This window comes from Camelus bactrianus, chromosome 9, assembly GCF_048773025.1.
Source record: "Camelus bactrianus isolate YW-2024 breed Bactrian camel chromosome 9, ASM4877302v1, whole genome shotgun sequence".
NCBI classification, from domain to species: Eukaryota; Metazoa; Chordata; class Mammalia; order Artiodactyla; family Camelidae; genus Camelus; species Camelus bactrianus.
Genome location: NC_133547.1, coordinates 57,266,945 through 57,277,272, shown reverse-complemented (window position 1 = coordinate 57,277,272; position 10,328 = coordinate 57,266,945). Strand labels below are relative to the sequence as shown.

Here is a 10,328-nt window from a genome sequence, read left to right as displayed (position 1 = left end):
CCATACTTTATAGCTGAGGAAAGCGAAACAGGAGAGCAGCCCTGACTTGCCCAAGGTCCCATTGGCAGCACACAGCAGAGCTAGGATTTAAGCTCAAGCTGTTTGCGGCTGTCCAGTGCTCTCAACAGCCCCCATTCCAACAAATCCCTGATGTCCAACTGGTCAGTGACCACCCTGGGCCCCCCCAACATCCTCTGAGGTCCGTCCAAAGAGGCCTGGCCAGGGAGGAGGCAGTGACCTTGAAAAAGAAACTCCCCACTGCCCCAGAGTGCAAGACTAACCCCAGTGCCAGGTGACCCTGCAATTAGTGTTTCAGCAAAGGCCTTACCATGCACAGCTTGGAGGCGTCTTCTGGCTGGGCCTCCCTTTCACGGTGAGCTGGAGTGGGGGGCCAGCCCAGGGTCCTGATGAGGCTGATGAGGCTGGTGGTGTCTTGAATTATCTTGAGTGAGAGCAGGGGTGGCATAGGGCAAGAGCAAGGAGCCAACCTAGGCAATGCAGGGCGGCCTGCAGACTCTCAAATCTGGTGGAGCCGAGGCCTAGTGCAGCTGGAGCATGGGGTGGGGTCACGTGAAAGGTGAGGCCAGGCACACAAGGTGATCCAAGCAACTAGCAGCTGACGCAGGGTCGGGTGGATCCTCTGCGCTGCTTCATCCCACCTGTGTGACTGTGGGAAGCAAGGAGTCTTCCCTGCACCTCAGTTTCTTCATCTGTAAAATGAGGGAGACTAAGTCAAACCTTGTAGGGAGCTGTTGGCATTAAATGAGCACCAGACACACGGTGCCTGGCTGAATAGCGGGCACCAACAGCACTGGCCACCACTGCCTCCTCCCTCACCTATCCCACATTTCTCTGCCTCTCACCATTAGAGGGCAGGCAGAGCCTTGAGATTAAATATCCAGCCCCCGAGGTGAATCTGAGGAGTAACACATTGAATGTATTAGTTCTGGACTGATTCTTACGAAAAAAACACCATACCAGTAATTCCTTCAGGTAAACAAAAACATGGTCACAACGATGTTTGCCACTGTATTCTTTATAACAGTGATAACTTGGTAGCACCTGAATTTCCTCTGTAGGGACTAGCTGGATTACCATTCTACCATGCAATGGGATCGTTAGTAGGTGGCCACTGTAAAGAATGATGAAGACCTATATTTCTTATCATTTCCATAACATACATCTGAGTGGGGGTGGGGAGGTTATAAGAGAAAATCAAGTATAGATGATCCCACAGGACAAAGTTGTGTGTGTATATACATAGAGACCATTGACGCTCCAAGTACAGTTTCCTGATCAATAACAGTAGCATCACTTATGAGCCTGTTAAAAATATAGATTCTTGGGCTCATCCTGGGCCTTTGTAACCAGAACTTAACAAAATTCCGTGATTCAAGTGCAGGTTACAGTTTGAGAAGAGATGAAGTAAGGCATTGTCTGGAGAATTGCTCAGTAAAATATTATTAGGGGGTGGTTTCCTCTGGGAATGGGATTGAGATTTTCTTTTCTTCTTGTGCTTTTCTGAACTGTTGGCATTTTAAAATAATAGGCAAGTCATAAAAATAATAAGGCTTATTAAAATGCTTGCAAAGGCTTAAGATTGAAAACTATAAAACTTCTAGAAGAAGAGCAAAAAGCTTTGTGACATTGGACTTGGCAATGATTTCTTAGATATGACACCAAAAGCACAGGCAACAAAAAGCAAAAATAGACAAACGGAATTGCATCAGAATTGAAAACTTCTGTGCATCAAAGGACACATCACCACAGTGAAAAGGCAACCTTGGAATGGAAGAAGGTATTTGCAAATACGATGTAGAGTTAAAGTCCAGAATATATAAAGAACTTCTACAACTCAATAACAAAAAAATCAAATAACCTGACTGAACAATGGCAAAGGAGTAGGGGAGAGTGATAGCTCAGTGGTAGAGTGAGTGCTTAGCATGCATGAGGTCCTGGGTTCTATCCCCAGTAGCGCCGTTAAAAAAAAAAAAAAGGCAAAAGACTTGAACAGACATTTCTTCAAAGAAGGCGTACAAATGGCCAACAGGTATAACAAAAGATGCTCAATGTCAGTAATCATCAGAAAAATACAAATCAAAACCACAGTGAAATATCACCTCACACCCATTAAGAAGACCACTATCAAAAACCCAGAAAATAACAAGTGTTGGTGATGATGTGAAAGAATTTGAACAATTGTGTACTGCTGGTAAGACTGTAAAATGCTGCAACTACTATAAAAAACAATATGGAGTTTCCTCAAAAAAATTAAAAACAGAATTAACATATGATCCAGCAATTCCATTTCCAGGTATATACCCTAAAGAACTGAAAGCATGGTCTTGAAGAGATATTGGTATACCCATGTTCATTGCTGCACTATTCACAATAGCTAAAACATGGAACAACATAGGCATCCATTGACAAAAAAATGGATGAACAAAATGTGGTATATATACATATATACAATGGAATACTACTCTAAAAAGGAAGGAAATTCTGATGTAAGTTACAACACAGATGAACCTTAAGGACGTTATGCTAAGTGAAATAAGCCAGGTACAGAAAGACAAATATGGTATGATTCCACTTATATGAGGTAACTAATAGACAAATTCACAGAAACAGAAAGTAGAATGGTGATTGCCAGGGACTGGCTGGAGGGAGAAAGGGGAAATTATTGTTTAACGGTTACTGAATTTCAGTTTTGCAAGATGAAAAAGTTCTGGAGATTGGTTTCATAACCATGTAAATATGCTTTAATATTTTTGAACTATACACTTAAAAATGATTAAGATGGTTATAAATGCTTATGAAGAGATTTTTATGATCTGAGAAAGTAGGAAGACAAAGAAGCAGGAAAGTTCTGGCTCTTGGAAAAGAGGGAAGGGCAGGTGTGGCTACAGGGAGAGGAAGATTGAGATCTGCAGGTGATAAAGCCAGAAGAGGGGGCTTGGATGTGGTGAGAGAGTCCTGGACCAGAATGTGGATATTCTCATGCTATGACAGACAACACGCACCCAGAAAGCCTTAGAGCAGGGCCTGACCTTTCTGAACAGCTGCCAGGCAAGTTCACATCTCTTTGGCCTTTCAAACTCATCACTTTGATCTCAACTTTGCTAACTGTACTACATTCCTTCTCATCTACCTCTTCATCACCTGAGATGGCCCCAAGGGGGAAGTCCCGGCGGGTTCTCTAGGCATGGCAATCAAGCCCTTCCTGGCTGAGATGCACATACAGCACTCCTCTAGCAGTCCCTGGGAAGCTTGGGAGGTAGATTCCCAGGCTGACTACAGCTCTGCTCCCAGGGGCACCACCATCCAATTGTGGGACATGGCCCTCAGGCACAAATGTGCAGAACTGTCGGAGCCCACAACTTCCCCTGGGATTGTCACAGGCCTAGAGGCCACAGTTCTCAGACCTCCATGGATTTTCTCAAGGCCAAAGGGCCAGACTCTCCACCTCAGACAAGATGCCTCTTCCTCCCAAGGACAAGGGTGGGTCATGGACAGCTACCATGGACAGTGTTGCAGGGGCGGGGAGAGAAGAGGGGAATGTGGGCTCCAGAGACATTTTGCAGACACACAGAAAGAGCTGTAAGAAACCTGAATGCCCTGATCTCTCACCTGAGGCAGGAGAGGAGATGCACCTACTCTGGTGGTGGAAGAAATGGGACCAGAACTCCAGAACCCAGGGCCCCAACTCCCAGGCCAGGCTTCCCATCACCAAGCCTATCCTGAGAATCCCATTGTCTGCAATGATTTATCTTAGGTATCATCAATGCCCCTAAGATAGAGTGGAAGGCTGGGGCATTCCAGGCCTCTAATATCATCTTCTACCCACCCAAAGCTGCCATAAGGGGCATTCCAAAATCCACTTGAATCCCCCCATCCTTGAGATGAAGCCCATATTCTACTTAACCTTTAAGGTTCTTCAGATTTGGTCTCCACCACTTCCTCTCATTTCCCTTCACCCAATTCTGCAGCCCTCCTGAACTTCCCACCCCTTCCCAAACCACTTGTTTTTTAGCACTTGCTACTCCTGCTTCCTCCCCATTTTCTGCCTAACAGACTGTTCTTCCTTCTTAAGCAGGGAGCTGTCCCCGAGTGCCCAGGCAGCTGTAGTCAGTCTCCTCTGTCCCTCAGGATGGACTGTATGCCTGTACCAAGAGCAGGGAGCCTGCATAATCTCTCTCTCTCTAGCTTCCAGCACCATGATCAGCCAGCCTGATAAATATTTGTTGACCATGAACATGAGTTTTCTGCCAGTCTTTTATTGATAATTCTGGTACTTTCCCAAAGGCTCTGGAACATGGCCTTGACCTTTCACAGTAATGGGCCCCTAAGTGCTGGCTGTTTTACCTATGTTACCTCATGTAATTCTATGGCACAGGTATTAACATTTCCATTTTATAGATGAGGAAACTGACACTCAGAGGGGTCCACTGACTGTGCACTGCTGGGATTTGGTACAGCCAGGATTAGGGCCCCACCTGGTCTGTGCACATTCCACTGTGCCTCAGTGTGGTCTCTCAGTATCCTACCAGAGTGGGGAACAAAAGGTGTGCCTGCAGACTTCTGAGGAATTCTCCACTCTGCCCAGGGATCCCTTAAACCTGCCCTTCAAGGAAGGTGGCTAAAAGATGGGACGGGTGGCATCCAGGTCTGATGGCAGAAGGCCCACAGTCTGGGGGACCTTCAGAAAGAGACTGACCTGAACTGCTGTTCCCTGATGCATAGATAGAAGCCTAACTTCCAAAGCAAAACAAAATAAAACAAAAACCACCTCTAACAGATAGCTGAATCAGAAGAGGGGAAGGGGTCAAAAAGATGCTCTTGAGATGACTGTCTCAATTCTGCGCAGCTTGTAAAATGACCCAGAGAAAGCCCCAGGTTTGAAAGATCCTTCGAGGAGTACTTATTAAGAACCCAATGTTGTTTTACAAATACTATCTCTGCCTTTCCTGTACCCTAAGGAGATTTCTAATCTGTATTTCACATGTAAAGTATTTGAAGTTATTAAGTGAGAGTTGAAGGTTAGGCAGTTATGCATACAAACCAAGCTCTCCTGCCTTCAAAGGACAAAGCTTAACCACTGTACTAGACTGCCTCCATCCCCCTTCCTGAAAAATTCAGAGAAAACAAGTTCCCCACCCACTCTTTCATGCCATCAGTCTTGAAAATTCTCATGAGGAAGCTGACCCCTTATGTAACATGAGCTGAGTTACAAAAATGTTCTTGCCCTTTGCCCCAGGTATTTATTCTGGATGGAGAATAAAATCCAAGGAGATATTTTTTTTTAAATCTGAAAGACGAAAAAAGTTATATCCACAGAGTTGTCCATAAAAGTTCAATTGTTAATTCCAAAACACCTGGAAGCAATCTAACTTCACAAATGATGGACAAAGGCTGCGTATCCTGGGATGGGCTTGTTAACGTGGCGGATACACATGGACTTTAAAAATCAGTTGGTTTACATGCATTTAGAATAAAGGCAAAGTGTAAAAGGAGAACATTTCATTTTAATTTCAGAATACCATCTGAATAAGGAAGGTTCACTTATGCCATTTTATCTTTATGCTTTCCTTTAAAGAATTTTAAATCAATTTTTGATAAGGTAATTCATGTACATAGTTCAGTACATGGTACATTAAAGACTAAAGATCTAAAGCAATATCCAGCGGAGCAGCCTCCAGTAACCCATGACAACCATTTAAGAATGTGGGTTTGCTGATTTACAAAACTCAGAAGGGAACACAGAGAGAAGTAACTTGCTTTATGGTTATTTGGATCTGCTGTTTTCCTGCAAGGCTGATGAAAGCAAAGGTTTAAAAAAGAAACAGAACAGAGAATTCACACCATTTCTCTGAGATGTAGTTCAGAGCTTCCTGCTGGGACTGTCTTTTTCAAGTCTAGCTCAAATCCCTCTTGCTGTAATCTGTGAAGGAAGCTAAATTGGGGTGGACAAGTCAGGCAAAGAAAACCATGAGAGAGAAAACTGACCGCTTTCTTACCTGTCAACCTACCAGGCTGCAGTCTTCTAGGGCTCTGCTGGCAGCTTTAAGGGGCTCGGAGCAGGTGCCTAGGCGCTGGGGGCAGTGGGTGCCAGGTGGGAGAGGCTGTGGCTTCCCCTAGTCCACAATCCAGGCTTCCCGACTGGTGGGAAGGGCGGGGAAAGCAGGCCACTGCAATTCAGAAACTGGAGCCAGCAAGGGCGGGGCAGGGCCACGTGGCCTGTCTGCCTTGGACTGTGGAGTAGGAGGGGGCCACAAACCCGGAGGATCAGTCGGGAACCATTATGAGGACGCCCTTTAACGTTAATGGTGGCAGCCCCCCAAACCAAGTCCTGGCTCCCAGGCAGTTTGGGCCATTTTAAGGGACTATCCCAGCTCCTCTCCAGAACACATTTACTCTGACAAAAACTATTCTACAAAACTGAGTAAATCTGGGTGATTTGATAGTGACTAGAGGGCATATCTACGTAGGGGAAAAAACATTACTAAAAAGGCCTTTGATAAATATCAGTGTTGAGGACCACTCACTCAGTGTACAGATGGATAAGTGAGCCTAGAGAGATGAAGTATTTAACCCAAGATCACACAGCCAGAGGGCTCACTTCCCCAAAACTCAGGGCTTGTCCTGGTATAACATATGGTCTGGCACAGCACTTGTGGGAGTTCCTGATGACACAAGAGAGGCACTTAAACCCATCTCCAAGGACTTTGACTTTGCCTGGGTCAGAGTGAGTGCTGAGAATGGCTCTGCCAGCAGAGTTCTGTGGGCACCAGAGGGGCAGCTCTATCTCTACCCTAGCTTTCAGAGCAAGCTCCCAGATTTATTGTTATTTGGAGTCTTCAAGGGTGGGCCAATCCCAAGGGGTCCTTTAGCTCCAACACCAGCAGACATTACAAGTGGGGAACAAGGGACAGGGGAAGGCCTGTGTTCAAAGTATCAAACTATCCAAGAAGATAGTTTGCATGTTTCCCTGAATGTGAGCACAGAATCCTTTACAAAGGGGCTTTTTTTTTTTAAATTTTTTTATTGAGTTATAGTCAGTTTACAATGTTGTATCAATTTCCAGTGTAGAGCACAAAGGGGCTTTTTATTAGCATCTAGGACTCCACACTACCTAGTTTAGGAAACAATGGCCTAGAAGACGTTGGCATGTCTTATTCTGAATGCCAATGCCTGGCACGGCAGTTATTCAAGAAAAGTTTCTCAAGAAAAGGTTTCTCAATTGGATTGACAAAACTGGATCCCTGGTTTGGCCCTGAACTTCCATTGTTGTGGACAATAACACCTACAATGGAATGCACTTGGGCTAAATAATTCCCCACCCCCACCAAGGCAAAGGCTACGCTGGCCACACCCTCTACAAGACCTTGCTGTAGAGCTCTGCCAAGCTGATTCACAGTAGTCAGCCCATGGGAGGGAAAGGTCAGGTAGAAGTGATGGGGGCACAGCCACAGGATCTCACTGCGGCCTCACAGAAGCCTAAACAAACTTTATCGTGCCCTGTGCGGGACCCTGTGGCTTAGAATACCTTCTTTCAAAGTATCACATATAGGACAGCAGTTCAAGATGGAGGTGGTTCCAGGTCTCCCAAGGCTTCCAGACCCAAGTTCAGCGGCCACAACGCCTCAGACCCACTGAAAGCTCAGGGGAAAGCACTTCTCTGTTATGAAGACCCCTAGAGGTTGGTCTTACTCTCCCATTTTACAGACAGGAAACCAAAACCACGATTAGAGACTGGTGAACCCTGGTCATCTGACTTTGTGTCCAGTGCTTTCTTTGGGCTTCAAGCCTACTTGGCACCTGGCAGATGAGATCTTGTTTCTGATTGCTTTATGTGAAGGTGCCTTTCTCCAGTTGCAGCATCAGCTCCTTAAAGGCAAGAGATTATCCAGTGTGCCCTGTTTACAGCATTAAGCCCTACTGACCTACTGTAAATGCTAGTATTTCTCTTGACTACCATGTCACTAGCTTATACACATTTATGACTGGAATTTATTAACTTGTAATAACTCTCCCCAAATAATCTAATCAAAAGCAACCTCATCCCAAGATTTTGTTTTCAGTTAGAAAAGAGAGTGAATTCTGCTGGGTGAGCCTGTGGATTGAAAATTTGAAGACTGACTCTAAAAGACAGAGGTGGGGAACTGAGGTGGGTTTGCCTCTGGGATTACAACCACACCTGACTGGGTACTGACAAAGCTGCTGGAATTGAGGGGGTAAGGGAGAGGGTGGTGTTGACAGAGGTTTTTAGCTACTTCCAGTTGAGTCTCCCAGCCTTTTGTCCCCAAACTGGAATTTGCAAACTTGGTGCTTTGATTTTTTTTCCCTTTGTTTGAACAAGAATCAATGATCCCTCATTCTCCGTCATACCTAGTAATTTCCAGCTGTGAAATATACAGGTGCCCAGACATTCCCAGAAGAGATCTAGGGCAGAACCCAGGCAACTATTCTGACAAACTCAAACAATCCTAATGTCCAGCTGGGGTTAAAAGCCACTGCCAACAGGTTTCCTAGTTTTCTGACAAGAACCTTTGGCTGCCCACCCTCCACTTCCTTTTCAGACTTAGGAACTTCTGATTTTCCTGAGAAGTCCAAAATTGTGCCTGTTTTATCTGAGAAAACCAGATTAAGGGCCTTAGGCTCTTCTGAAACTTGTTGCCAGGCTCTCTGGCAGACTCACCTCACCAGCAGCCTCAAATAGGAACTGCTAGGTTATAAAAAACTCCTGGGTGTAGAGCAGATCTGTGAGGAGGTGGCACACAGTAGGTGCTCAGTAAAAACTGGTCTATGTAGCACCATCTTCTGGTGAGTTAGGCATGTCTCCTGATGTTTGCTTTCAAAACTTCTATAAAAATAGCTCTTGGTTACACTGATGTAGACCAGTGAAGGGGATTCTTCTGACTGCTCTGTAGTCAGTATCTACTGATTTTAGTTCACTTAAACTTCATACATGGCCCGCACAGGGACCAACTATAAATCAGCCACCAACCACAGAGGTGTTCACCAAGTCGCTACCCATGTATCCCAGATATTGTTACCCATGTACTCCAAGCATCTTTCCCCCAACATTGTTATTTTTTTGGATAAGATCTGACTTCAGCACCAAAGATGCTTCTTCTGAGTTCTGGATACAGCCCTTGAATATATCATACGCATGCAATAAACTTACAAAACTCACATATAATATTCCATACACAAATGAGCAAGTTAATGATTCACCCAAACACATGTCATTTCTATTTTGAATGAACAGAATATATCTGGAGAAAACTCTTAACTCAAAAAGATACATGCACCTCAATGTTCACAGCAGCCTTATTTACAATAGCCAAGACATGGAAGCAACCTAACCGTCCATCAACAGATGAATAGATACAAAGATGGGGGGGCGGTGTATACTATTCACAATAGAATAGGGGAATACTATTCAGCCATAAAAAGAATGAAATAATGCCACCTGCAGCAACACAGATGAACCCAGAGATTATCATACTAAATGAAGTCAGAGAAAGACAAATATATCATTTATATGTGGAATCTAAAATATGATACAAATAAACTTATTTACAAAACAGAAACAGATTCACAAACATAGAAAACAAACTTATGGTTACCAAAGGGAAAGGTGGGGAGAGGGGTAAATTAGGAGTTTGGGATTAGCAGATACAAACTACTATATATAAATAACAATGTCCTTCTGTGTAGCACAGGGAACTATATTCAATATCTTATAAAAAGCCATAATGAAAAAGAACTATATATGTACAACTGAATCATTTTGCTGTATACCAGAAACTAACACAACATTGTAAATCAACTATACTTCAATTTAGAAAAAAGAGAGAGAGAAACAGAATCTAGGAACTGAAAAAAAAAAAAAAAAAAGAAAAGAAAAGAAAAGAAAGCCAGTTAATCCATGTGAAGAATGCTCCCAACATTTCTGGCTTCCCACTAATGAGAAGTTCAAGAGAGGCTTGCAGTCGTGAGAGCAACACAGATTCTGGAGACCAGAGCTGTTCCCATGAGATGAGTGAACCCCAAGGGCCTTTTCCAGCCCCAGCAGCTGTCTTGCTAATAATACATTAAACAAACAAACAAACAAACAAAAACACTACATTTGCAGTCCAACTTGAACCTCCTCCCAAGGAATGCTGTTCCTGGCAAAAGATCTTCAAAATGAAACATCTGTGGAACCTCCACTCATGATGCCAGGGAAAGGCTGAGGCAACTAAAAACTTTTCAGTCCTTTTTTTGACCCAAGCTGCAGAGACTTACCAGCAGCAGAATGGGAGCAATTCTGATAACCAAGG

The 10,328-nt window shown here is 44.2% G+C and overlaps 1 protein-coding gene across 4 annotated transcripts in view; it reads right to left on the bottom strand.

The window, feature by feature from the left end:
• IL34 (interleukin 34) overlaps positions 1–6,195 on the bottom strand; it is a 45,352-nt gene extending 39,157 nt beyond the window's left edge. For 3 of the 4 annotated variants that reach the window (XM_074370454.1, XM_074370456.1, XM_074370457.1), the window contains exons 1-2: positions 6,018–6,195; positions 329–710 (exon numbers count right to left, since the gene is read on the bottom strand). The gene's annotated coding sequence lies outside the window, so the exon portion shown is untranslated. The remainder of the gene's footprint in view (positions 1–328; positions 711–6,017) is intronic. The other variant, XM_010960927.3, reaches the window with a different exon arrangement.
• Between the last annotated feature and the right edge of the window lie 4,133 nt (positions 6,196–10,328).